The 13132-nt window shown below is 46.7% G+C and overlaps 1 protein-coding gene across 4 annotated transcripts in view; it reads right to left on the minus strand.

The window, feature by feature from the left end:
- Positions 1–13132, minus strand: part of LOC145337674 (phosphofurin acidic cluster sorting protein 2-like) — a 489510-nt gene that overhangs the window by 369269 nt on the left and 107109 nt on the right. The gene's annotated exons all lie outside the window — the stretch shown is intronic.

Consider the following 13132-nt stretch of genomic DNA (forward strand, 5'->3'; position numbering starts at 1 on the left):
GTTTTATTTTCTTGTTTATGTTTAATACGTCTTCTTTTATCTTCAGTTTTTGTTCAGTGAAATATCACACTTCTTCTCCCAGCTTCTAGCTGCTCAATGAGATTTTCTTCGTCCCTTCTTAACATGCAATTTGATAAATTCTTTCTAACTTGTATATTTGCCTCATCTATTTCTGCCCTCCATATTAATTGCTGTATTGATTTGAATTCCATTTTTGCTTCCTTTCCCTACATTAACAGAATCACAAGAGTCATTACAGTGCAGAGGAAGATCATTTATCCCATCATGTCTGAAGTGAGCATTATGACTTTGTGTCATTCCCCTGCCTTTTCCCTGTACCCCTGCACATTGTTTCCTCAATGCCCCGACTGAAGTCTCCTCCACCACATTCCAGACCCCAACCACTGGCTGCACAAAAAAGATTTTTCTCACATCGCGTTTGCTTATTTTGCAAATCACTTTCAAATCTGTGCCCTTCCATTCCTGATCCTTTTACAAGCGGAACTTGACATGTATCAGCAGTTGGGGCCTGCCTAAGAGTGTGGTGGAGACAGATTCAGTTGAGGCATTCAAAAGGACATTAGATTATTGTCACATAGTCATCATGCGTAGGAGGCCTGAACCACCCACTGTCTTCCCTCACATCACATTTGCTTCTTTTGTGAATCACTTTAAGTCTGTCCTCTCGTTCTCAATCCTTTTCCAAGTGGGAACAGGTTCTCCCGATCTACTCTGTCCGGCCCTCTTATGATTTTCAACATTATGGGATTTAATGGGATTGAGGGTTATAGATAGGCCTGGTAGGCAGGAACATGATCAGCGTAACTTGTGGGCCAAAGGGCCTGTTTGTGCTGTAGTTTTCTATGTTTTATGTTCTATTTCTATCAAATCATCTCTTATCCTTTTTTTGAAGATACCAAACGTGACAATACACACAAGTTTAGTAGGCTATTAAACTGTGCTCCTACAGAAGTTGGAGACAAGACCACTTCACTTTTTTCTGGGGTGGAGGGGGAGGAAAGAACATTACCAAAATAAATACATCCCATATTGTCACAGCAAAATAACAATGAAACACTCTGAACAAGTCTTGGAAAAGTTAATGTTTTCACAACAATTATACACACTCAATATACACACTGGTGAGGTCAAAGTTCTTTCTACTCAAGGTTGAATAACAGGTCAGACTATACCAGTTCAGACTAGAGCTTGGGAATATTTAGTTCAGCTCCTGCACGGGCAAGGATTCTGGTTGTTGCGTTTGTACACAGGAAGCAACAGGTTTTTATTGTGTAATAAACTATGCGAATGAGGTGACAGCTTCATTGTAAATGCACACTTCTCACACTCTTACTGCCTCTACAACAAATTCTTAAAAGCTGGAAGTAATCTACAGTCTCACTGCTGCGCTCAGTAAGTGAGTGAGGGGATAGGTAAGAGTAAAACCCTACAATCTGGAAAAGTGAGTGAGGGGAGAGGGAAGAGTACAGCCCTGCAGTCCGGAAGAGGGAATAGGGAACAGGGAACAGTACAGCTCTACAGTCTAGAACAGTAAGTAAAAGGAGAGGGAAGAGTACAGCCCTACAGTCTGGAAAAGTGAGTGAGGGGAGAGGGAAGAGTACAGCCCTACAGTCCGGAACAGAGGGAATAGGGAATAGGGAACAGTACAGCTCTACAGTCTAGAACAGTAAGTAAAAGCAGAGGGAAGAGTACAGCCCTACAGTCCGGAACAGAGGGAATAGGGAATAGGGAACAGTACAGCTCTACAGTCTAGAACAGTAAGTAAAAGCAGAGGGAAGAGTACAGCCCTACAGTCTGGAACAGTGAGAGAGAGGAGAGGGAAGAGTACGGCCCTACAGTCTGGAACAGTGAGTGAGGGGAGACGGAAGAGTACAGCCCTACAGTCTGGAACAGTGAGTGAGGGGAGAGGGAACAGTACAGCCCTACAGTCTGGAACAGTGAGTGAGGGGAGAGGGAAGAGTACAGCCCTACAGTCTGGAACAGTGAGTGAGGGGAGAGGGAACAGTACAGCCCTACAGTCTGGAACAGTGAGTGAGGGAAGAGTACGGCCCTACAGTCCGGAACAGAGGGAAGGGAGAGGGAAGAGTACGGCCCTACAGTCTGGAACAATGAGTGAAGGGAGAGGGAAGAGTACGGCCCTACAGTCCGGAACAGTGAGTGAGGGGAGAGGGAAGAGTACGGCCCTTCAGTCTGGAACAGTGACAGAGAGGAGAGGGAAGAGTACGGCCCTACAGTCTGGAACAGTGAGTGAGGGGAGAGGGAACAGTACAGCCCTACAGTCTGGAACAGTGACAGAGAGGAGAGGGAACAGTACGGCCCTACAGTCTGGAACAGTGAGTGAGGGGAGAGGGAAGAGTACGGCCCTACAGTCTGGAACAGTGAGTGAGGGGAGAGGGAAGAGTACGGCCCTACAGTCTGGAACAGAGGGAATATGGAACAGTACAGCCCTACAGTCTGGAACAGTGAGTGAGGGGAGAGGGAAGAGTACGGCCCTACAGTCTGGAACAGAGGGAATACGGAACAGTACAGCCCTACAGTCTGGAACAGTGAGTGAGGGGAGAGGGAAGAGTACGGCCCTACAGTCTGGAACAGTGAGTGAGGGGAGAGGGAACAGTACAGCCCTACAGTCTGGAACAGTGAGTGAGGGAAGAGTACAGCCCTACAGTCTGGAACAGAGGGAATATGGAACAGTACAGCCCTACAGTCTGGAACAGTGAGTGAGGGGAGAGGGAAGAGTACGGCCCTACAGTCTGGAACAGAGGGAATACGGAACAGTACAGCCCTACAGTCTGGAACAGTGAGTGAGGGGAGAGGGAAGAGTACGGCCCTACAGTCTGGAACAGTGAGTGAGGGGAGAGGGAACAGTACAGCCCTACAGTCTGGAACAGTGAGTGAGGGAAGAGTACAGCCCTACAGTCTGGAACAGAGGGAATACGGAACAGTACAGCTCTACAGTCTGGAACAGTGAGTGAGAGGAAAGGGAAGAGTACAGTCCTATAATGTGGCAGACAGGCAGGACTTTCTTTTGTTTTACCACCACTTTTGCAGGCAAAAGAAAATGCAGTAAGACCGACCAAATCAACAGCACCAGCGGGCAAAATACAACTAAATTCCTCTGCTAAGAACAACTGCTGTGTCCTAGAATAAATAGCTCCAGCTTGATCAAAGTGGGTTGAGGCATACATAACCAAGCTTCCTTCCCAATTTCCCACAATTTTCAAAAAACAAGATTTCATAGTTTTTTACAGTTCGTACAGTGCAGAAGAAGGCCATTCATCCCATCCAGTCTGCACCTCTCTCTCTGGAAAAGCATCTTACTCCAGCCACTATATTTGCTGGAGTGAAGGCTGGTGTTACTTTCCGGTGAATGTGGATGTTCAGTGGGTTGGTGGGTCCACCACTGTGTCTGCAACCATGTCAAGTCAGTTCTGTGTGAGCAATTCTGGATTTGAGGACAATCACTTCCTATTGCAATGCCATGATTCTCATGGTTTGATGAGATGGTGCAAGAGGAATTTGAATAATGTTTCACACACAATAATTCCTCCTCAGTCTTCCTTTTGATTTCTCTCTCTGTTAGGCTTGTACAAGGCTGAGCTTCCACCTGGAATTCTATGAGGATGTGTCTAGGGCGGTGGATAGAGGAGAGCCAGTGGATGTGGTCTTTCTTGATTTTCAGAAGGCGTTTGACAAGGTACCTCACAAGAGGTTATTGCAGAAGGTCAGGGGACATGGAGTTGGGGGTAGGGTGTTAGCGTGGATAGAGGACTGGTTGTCAAATAGGAGGCAGAGAGTGGGGGTCAATGGGTGCTATTCGGATTGGTGGTTGGTGACTAGTGGAGTGCCTCAGGGGTCGGTGCTGGGGCCTCAGCTATTTACCATTTATATAGATGATCTGGAGGAGGGAACCGAGTGTATGGTGTCGAAATTTGCTGATGACACCAAGATTGGTGGAACGGCAAATTGCGCGGAGGGTGTGGAGAGTCTGCAGAAGGATCTAGATAGGCTGGGCGAATGGGCCAGGAACTGGCAAATGGAATTTAATGTGGGCAAGTGCGAGGTGGTCCACTTTGGTAGGAATAATGGTAGGAAGGATTATTACTTACGTGGAGAAAAACTGCAGCAGGCGACGGTGCAGAGGGACCTCGGGGTCCTTGTGCACGAGTCGCAAAAACCCAGCTTGCAGGTGCAGCAGGTGGTCAGGAAGGCGAATGGGATGCTGGCCTTCATAGCGAGGGGGATTGAATATAAAAGTAGGGAGGTCTTGCTGTGGCTGTATAGGGCATTGGTGAGGCCGCAGCTGGAGTACTGTGTGCAGTTCTGGGCGCCGTACTTACGCAAGGATATTTTGGCCTTGGAGGGAGTGCAGAGGAGGTTTACTAGGCTGATGCCAGAGTTGAGGGGGTTGAGCTATGAGGAGAGGCTGAATAAACTAGGCTTGTACTCGTTAGAGTTTAGAAGAATGAGGGGAGATCTCATTGAGACGTATAAGATGATGAATGGGATGGATAGGATAGAGGTGGAGAGACTCTTCCCGCTCAGAAAGGACAGCAGGACTAGGGGGCACAGCCTCAAGATAAAGGGGGGGCGGTTCAGAACGGAGTTGAGGAAGAACTTCTTCACTCAAAGGGTGGTGAATCTCTGGAATTCTCTGCCCATTGAAGTGGTGGAGGCTACCTCGCTAAATATTTTTAAGACGCGGGTTGATGGGTTTTTGATAAGAGAGAGGATTAAGGGTTATGGGGAGAGGGCGGGAATGTGGAACTGAGCCACGACAGATCAGCCATGATCTTATTGAATGGCAGGGCAGGCTCGAGGGGCCAGATGGCCTACTCTTGCTCCTATTTCTTATGTTCTTATGAAGGGTATTGGGATATGCATCAGCTACTGACTAAAACCAACAGGAGGACAAACTGTCCATATAAGTCAAAGTCATCAATGCCTTGCATTTCCTTTTGCTATTATACATCCAGGAAGCATCTGATGATTTTTGTCACATCATTCAATGTCAATTTGTCAATGTACACAAAACGTCTGTTTAGTCAAACCATATTATGTCATTTCCTTCTCAATGGAGCCAGGTTAACAAAGGGAGCAAGACATTCAATTCTACAATGAGCTTGTTTCCCACCGGTGTAAGGAGTAATTAACAGAACACACACAGTGCTCAAAGCCCCACATAACAATGCTCTCAATTTCAACACTTTCATTAATGTGTAGCAGGTGCTCATTCCTATTTTATCTTATCTTGTGAGCTTTCACCATGTGCCAATTCTGTTGATTCAAAGCCTTGTATAAAGATGGCTGACTGATTATCGGGCAAGACTACTAAGGTAAGGCAAAGTGTCTGCACACACAGGGCACATACACCATCAGTCACTTCTATCAGGTCAGGGCCTGAACCATTTTTATGGTGAGCTGTCTCTGGAGCCATGACTGGGACCGGTAGCTCACCCAGAATGAGGGGGCTGCTCCCGTTTCTCCAGGATCCTGCCAGGAGTGTGCACTGAACAGGTGTCACACCCTGTACAGAGGTGATCTAATTTCCAGGCTTTTATTCAGTTCAATGTTTAAGAGTTTGCAGAGTTTCTCCTTTGTGTAACTGACACCTAGCAAAGCAAAGAACATCAGATAAGGATGTGAGTAACGACCCTGTCATTTACTACAGAATGCAGATTGAGAGCAGTACCTTCTGTTATCACTGCCACCCTTGCAAAGTTACTGTGTAGCTCTATACCTTCTCAGAGTGCTGCGATTGCATGGTTTGATTCACAAGCTCGCTCCATATGAGTCCCTCCATGGACCTCTTGGCTTCAACCTCCAGGAGTTATCCCATTCTCATTTTTACTTCAGTCAGTAAAAGCTGGTCGGATGCATCAGAGAATGTTGGAGCATTTCCTGCTTCTGACTTCCCTCAGAGGTTGCTATCCTTGCTATCTTTCTCCATCTGTGGCTCCAGCTTTGCAAAAGGCCATTCTCCCCTCTCATCCTGAAAACTACAATCTCTCCTGCTCAGTAGCAGCAACCCAGCAAAGTGTAGAGTTACTGCAAAAAATCTCTGACAACATCAAAAGCCACCCATAGTCTATTCAGTAAAAGCAATGTCCAGAAGAGTACGATATCATTCAGACCAAGTTCTCGATTTTAGTTGTGGAAGACACTAAAACTGAAGGAGCAAGAAATCGGAGATCCAGTTTATGATCTTCTCATTGCCCCTGTTGGACCACTGGGCAATAAGTACAGTTGGTAGATTATTTGACTGCACAGGGATCATACCCAAATCAGATTTTTAACCATGTCACGCATTCAGGGAGTGCCGGGGTCCAAAACACCTCTTCAACATGTGCAAACAATCTACATGTACTTGTTCTAATCTACTATAGTGTGATGGCTTTCTGTCATAATCACCCCTACAACCAGAACACAACAGCACTGATTCCAGGATCCACTTGGCTGATCATTCCCAATCTGTTCCCAATCAGAGCAGCCAGATTCCACTCTGACATTCATATCCGTTCAGTGTAAGCTTGAGAAACAATATCCATCAACCTTCTCTAGTTTGAATATTCATTTCAGTAACTTTAGGCTTTAGTCAGCCTTTTTCAAAGCCATTGGAATGTTACAGCTGATCCTAGCTGCCATTTCTTTGGCTTTGGACATCAGCCTTTGGGATGAATTTTCAGGGTGGTAGCCCTTGGGAAATGGTAAGAAAATCCACCCTTGCTGCCACCACTGTGACCATGGCAACACTCGCCAAGGATTTACCACTAGTTTTTTTAAATTCATTTGTGGGACATGGGCTTCGCTGGCTGGCCAGCATTTATTGCCCACTGCCGCTACTGAGTGTTAGTGGTAGAGGGAGTGGGTGTTTGTAGGTGAGATGTCACTCAAGCAGGCTGCTTTGTCCTGGATGGTGTTGAAGCTTCTTGAATGCTGTTGGAGCTGCACCCATCCAGGCAAGTGGGGAGTATTCCACCACACTTCTGACTTGTGTCTTGTAGATGGTGGACAGGCTTTGGGTAGTCAGGAGGTGAGTTACTCACTGCAGTATTCCTAGCCTCTGACCTGCTCTTGTAGCCACTGTGTTTACGTGGTGAGTCCAGTCGAGTTCCTGGTCAATGGTAACCCCAAGGATGTTGTCAGTGGGGGATTCAGTGATGATAACACCATTGAATGTTATGGGGCAGTGGTTAGAGTGCCCCTTATTGGTGATGGCCTGACATTTGTGTGGCATGATTGTTAATTGCAATTAAACAATACACCCAATTAAGATGAAAACAAGATTCCTCGCATACGGCAGGGCCCAGAACTGACAGACAGACCCATGGCTCTGCTTCCATCCAGAGCCCAGCACTCTGTACAAGTGAGACCTGGTCCCCAGAGGCTGCTGGCTCAGTGTGAGGGAGGCCTGGTCCCCTACACTGACAGAGGCTCTCGGCCTGCTGAGTGAGGCCTAGTCCCCAGCGATTGCTGGCTCAGTGAGAGAGACCTGGTCCCCCACACTGACAGAGGCTCTCGGCCTGCTGAGTGGGGCCTGGTTCCCAGTTCCCAGAGATTGCTGGCTCAATGTGATTGAGGCCTGGTCCCCAAAGGCTGCTGGCTCAGTGAGAGAGAGACCTGGTCCCCCACACTGACAGAGGCTCTTGGCCTGCTGAGTGAGGCCTGGTCCCCAGAGATTGCTGGCTCAGTGTGAGTGAGGCGTGGTCCCAGAGGCTGCTGGCTCAGTGTGAGTGAGGCCTGGTCCCCAGAGGCTGCTGGCTCAGTGTGATTGAGGCCTGGTCCCCTACACCGACAGAGGCTCTTGGCCTGCTGAGTGAGGCCTGGTCCCCAGAGATTGTTGGCTCAGTGTCAGTGAGGCCCGGTTCCTCACACTAACAGAGGCTGCTGGCTCAGTGTCAGTGAGGCCTGATTCCCCATACTGATAGAGGCTGCTGGCTCAGTGAGTGAGCGAGTGAGGCCGGTCAGTGTGGGGGAACCAGGCCTCACTCTCAATGAGCCTGCAGCCTCTGTCAGTGTGGCTCAGTGTGAATGAGGCCTGGTTCCCCCAGACTAATTGTGCTGGTGAGTGAGATCAGAGCCTCGCAGCCCAGTTATTTTGCAGGCCTTGCCTGGGGGGGAAGTGGGGGGTAAATACATTCCTTTCTTTTTTAATGCCTCAGTGTTTGTACACAGTACGTGACTGCATTGAGCTCCTACATTATTTACTCGAGCGGGAACAGGATGGAGCAGTGTTCCAGTGTATACCCCCTCCTTGGTTCCTTGACTGTATTAGCATGTCTCTCTTCACAGATTTCAATTCTGAAGATTCACACCCAAAGCTTCATCTTATCTCGTCTCACTGATGCTTGCTAACCTGCTGTGTTTCCAGAACGTTCTGTTCTTCTAAAATTTCCAGTTTCTGCAGTATTTTGCTGTTTGCATGCACTGGTTATAAGTTTGTTTTGAAGTGGTTTTGACAGCAGTGTAACCACAGTAACTCCATTAGGTGAATGGCTGGTGTAGTAATGAAATTTCAAAATGTCATAACAATAGCTTTGACATCACATGCTGCTTGTATAAACATGTGGTAGGAACCCCAATAGGTGTGTCTGGTGATTCTGCACAGACTACAGGAATTAACATTGCCACAGAGCCAGAAGTCAGGAACTACTTCCTCTGTCATTATTATCTCTAATAAACACTCGTAATAAATCAACAATCCTCAGCCAAATTGCAAGGTTAAAAGAGAAAACACCAACAGTCCATTTAAAACAACCTTCAGATGGTGAAAAGTGCCACTGCATTTCACAGAGGCAAAGAGCAAACTAAGCAGTGGTAAAGAGAAATAAAATGTGGTTCATAAAGCACCTGTGACATTTACAGGATGTCTCAGAATGCTCAGGAATTCATGTTAAAATGTTGCCACTAGCTGCCAATTTGTATATAGCTAGGTCCCTGAAACATTAGTGAGATGAATGCACTGTGAATCAGTTTCTCTAAGTGAATCATAGAAATATAGAATCCCTACAGAGCAGGAGGAGGCCATTCGGCTCATTGAGTCTGCACAGACCACAGTCCTACCCAGGCCCTATCCCCGTAACCACACATATTTATCCCCCTACTCTATGCATCCTAACACACTAAAGGGCAATTTATTGTGGCCAATCAACCTAACCCACACATCTTTGGACTGTGGTAGGAAACCAGAGCACCTGGAGGAAACCCACACAGACAAAGGAGAATGAGGAAACCCACACAGACACAGGAGAATGAGGAAACCCACACAGACACGGGAGAATGTGCAAACTCCACACAGTCACCAAGCCAGGAATTAAATCCAGGCCCTTGGAGCTGAGGCAGCAGTGCTAACCACTGTGCCATCGTGGTACCTGTGTGCAGAAGCGTGCCAGGCTTGCTGCTCTGTTTCAAACAGTGCGATGGAATATTTTGCATCCAGCTGAGACGTGACACAGGATTGAATGCCTAACTCAAAGGCCAGTTTTCCCTGACAGTACATTCCCTCATTATCGCTCTGATTATGGCACTGAAATTCAACCTCGGTGGAGATGCAGAATGGACAATATCATATTTGTCTATTGTATATCTCACCCAACACTCAGTTCCAGGACTTGAGTCTGGCTGAGATCACTGAAGGGTTTGCAATGAATGCTAGCATGGGAACAGCACTGAGAGATGGGGTGGTCAGGAGAGGGGGTAAATACCGGGGGTAAAGCATTTCATAAAGAAGAAGAATGTTGATTCTAATAAGACAAAAGCAAAATGCTGCAGATGCTGGAATCTGAAACAAAAATAGAAAATGCTGGAAAATCTCAGCAGGTCTGATAGCCTCTGTGGAGGGAGAATAGAGCCAACATTTTAAATCTAGATGACCCTTTTTCAGAGCCAAAGACAATGGGACGTTCAGATTCATAACAGTGGTTCTATTCTCTCCCCACACAAGCTGTCAGACCTGCTGAGATTTTCCAGCATTTTCTGGAGAATGTTAATGTGAGACCTAGGCCAAGAACTGTATTCCCTATGAATACTAGAACTGTAATAAAAATCAGAGGACTAGTTTTGATGCAGAGTGGTATTAGAATTTGGAATGCATTACTACAAATAGCTATTGAAAGAGAGTCATTCACATTTAAAAGGAAATGTGATAAACATTTGTAATAAACAATTAAAAGTTCCAGGAATAAAGGAGGGAAATGATTGTGTGAGTGGGGTTTGAGTAGATTCATTGAGCACAGACACAATACTACAATAGGTTTATTTACACTGTATGTAAAAAGCAGTGATATACTTTCAGTACTCAGGGGACACAGTTATTGTTTAGACTTGTTTCATGTTATGTCCTTTCTAAACCTATAGGGTTTAAAAAACACACAGTAAAAATCATTTACTGAGTCACTGCCAGTTCAGGTAACAGTGATTTCAGCCTCAAAATGTTCAGTACTTCTTCTAATCACTGACTGCATCAGGAGTGTACTGTCTGCCTTCAGATGGTACATTTATAAATGTTCATTTGCAGGATGTGGGCATCGCTGGCTAGGCCAGAATTAATTGTCCATCCCTAATTGCCCCTGAGAAATGGTGATGTTAGCTGCCTTCCCAAACCACCACAGAACATCTGTCCATGGATACAAAGAGCAGGATACCACTAAAATATTACATTCAGGGAATTACTATTTGGTCACATTTCCTTAGTAAAAAGATAGACTTTGCAAGTCTATTATCAGTTCACAGGACCATCTAAATGCATAGCTTTAACTAATTAAAATATTAAAATAATTTAACTAATTAAATATACTGGTATGTAAAAAAAACTAAGGTATCTCAGATGGCTGAATTCAATGGTTAACAATAAACATTTATATGGCAATCTTTGAGTGGACAATATCCCATTTAATTTAGAGAGGAGAAGAAGTAGTAGAAATAAAATAATGGGCAGTCAATGATGGGAGAGTTAGAAGTAACAGAAAGATCAATGGAACAGGTAGGATTTGAGAAGAATTTAAACAGTGAGGAGAGAAGTGGATGCGTTCAAAAAAAGAAAGAGTTCTCAGAAATACAGCCATCAGCAGTGGAGGTCAGAGATAAGTAAAGATAGGATTAGAACACCAAAGGCAGCAAGACAGGGTGTACTGGAGAATAGTGCACACACAGAGTTAGCCAAGGGCAAGGTGGGCTTCTAAACAAAGATCAAAGATGCTTGATATGAATGTTTCTCTATTTCTTCCACCACAGATGCTGCCAAACCTACTAAGTATTCCTGGTATTGTTTTTATTTTCTTATTAATTTGTGGGACATGGGTTAGGGTTAGATTTCAATATATGAGGATTTGCATTGGGGACAGGGAGCCAGTGTAGAGCGAAGGTGAAACAGAAGTGGGAGAGGTTTGGACAGAGTATGGGCAGCTGGGCTTTGGACAAGTTGGAGGTTATGGAGGTTGAAGGATTGAAGACCAGCATAAATGACATTGGAGAAATGGAGTCCAGTGGTGACAATAGCTTTGCTAAGAGTTTCAGTTGTACAAACAATCATTTAGAACATGCTGAAAATGGGACATTTTGTCAAAGCTCTTTATCTTGCACTCGTCAGGACAGATACACAAGAATACCTATTACAACAGGAATAAGAATTTCTACTGTGTGAGAAAAGGATGCTGATTGGTTGGCAAGTAGACTCCGATTGGTAGAGGCATTACCAATGACAATTAACTGCCAAGCTTTTGTTTACATTCAAACCAAACAGGTCAACTCTGATTGGTCACGAACTTGCCAAGGGCAATAAACCAGGGATTAGCTGCCCCCAGATTATGTTGATAAATTTAAATTGATTATCAGTGTACTCTTAACACAATCAGATTATTTAGCAGGTGCTGTCCAATCAGAGAACTGCATTTAATGTAAAACACTGGGATTATCAAACTCACCATAGGTGGGCATTGCTGGCATCACACCAGCACTGACACTCAAATACAACAATACTCATTTGTCTCACTGGCGGAATATCTTCCTGGCTGGACAGCAACATCCAGTAGTGCAGGTTACAATCATGTTCTTACTGCGTGGCAGAATTATGAAAGGAATCACCTGCTGCTCTTATATTTGAGACATCTTACCCTTCCAGGATACTCTGGGGCAGACTGGACACATTGCTGGGGGCAGACTGGACACATTGCTGGGGGCAGACTGGACACATTGCTGGGGGCAGACTGGACACATTGCTGGGGGCAGACTGGACACATTGCTGGGGGCAGACTGGACACATTGCTGGGGGCAGACTGGCATCCTTACACTTACCTCTGTCCATCTAATTCTGTCCCCTGAGTTGAAATGGTGACAATGTCAACAAGTAATTGGTTAGTTTCCTAAACCTCCCCAATCCCTCCAGAACCTCCTAATTAACACCCCCTCCCCAGAACCTCCTCCCTAAACCCCTCCCCCCAACCTCCTCCCTAAACCCCTCCTCCCCAAACCCCTCCCCCCAGCCCCTCCTCCCCAAACCCCTCCCCCCAGCCCCCTCCCCAGAACCTCCTCCCTCCAACCTCCTCCCCAAAACCCTCCCCCCAATCTCCTTCCCAGAACCTCCTCCCTAAACCCCTCCCCCCAATCTCCTTCCCAGAACCTCCTCCCTAAACCCCTCCCCCCAACCTCCTCCCCAGAACCTCCTCCCTAAACCCCTCCCCAGAACCTCCTCCCTAAACCTCTCCCCCAACCCCTCCCCCCAGAACCTCCTCCCTAAACCTCTCCCCCAACCCCTCCCCCCAGAGCCTCCTCCCTAAACCCCTCCCCCCCAACCTCCTCCCCAGAACCTCCTCCCTAAACCCCTCCCCAGAACCTCCTCCCTAAACCTCTCCCCCAACCCCTCCCCCCAGAACCTCCTCCCTAAACCTCTCCCCCAACCCCTCCCCCCAGAGCCTCCTCCCTAAACCCCTCCCCCCAACCTCCTCCCCAGAACCTCCTCCCCCAACCCCTCCCCCCAGAACCTCCTCCCTAAACCTCTCCCCCAACCCCTCCCCCAGAACCTCCTCCCTAAACCCCTCCCCCAGAACCTCCTCCCTAAACCCCTCCCCCAGAACCTCCTCCCTAAACCCCTCCCCCAGAACCTCCTCCCTAAACCCCT

Source organism: Carcharhinus amblyrhynchos, unplaced genomic scaffold (assembly GCF_965287045.1).
Source record: "Carcharhinus amblyrhynchos unplaced genomic scaffold, sCarAmb.v2.hapA scaffold_58, whole genome shotgun sequence".
NCBI lineage: Eukaryota > Metazoa > Chordata > Chondrichthyes > Carcharhiniformes > Carcharhinidae > Carcharhinus > Carcharhinus amblyrhynchos.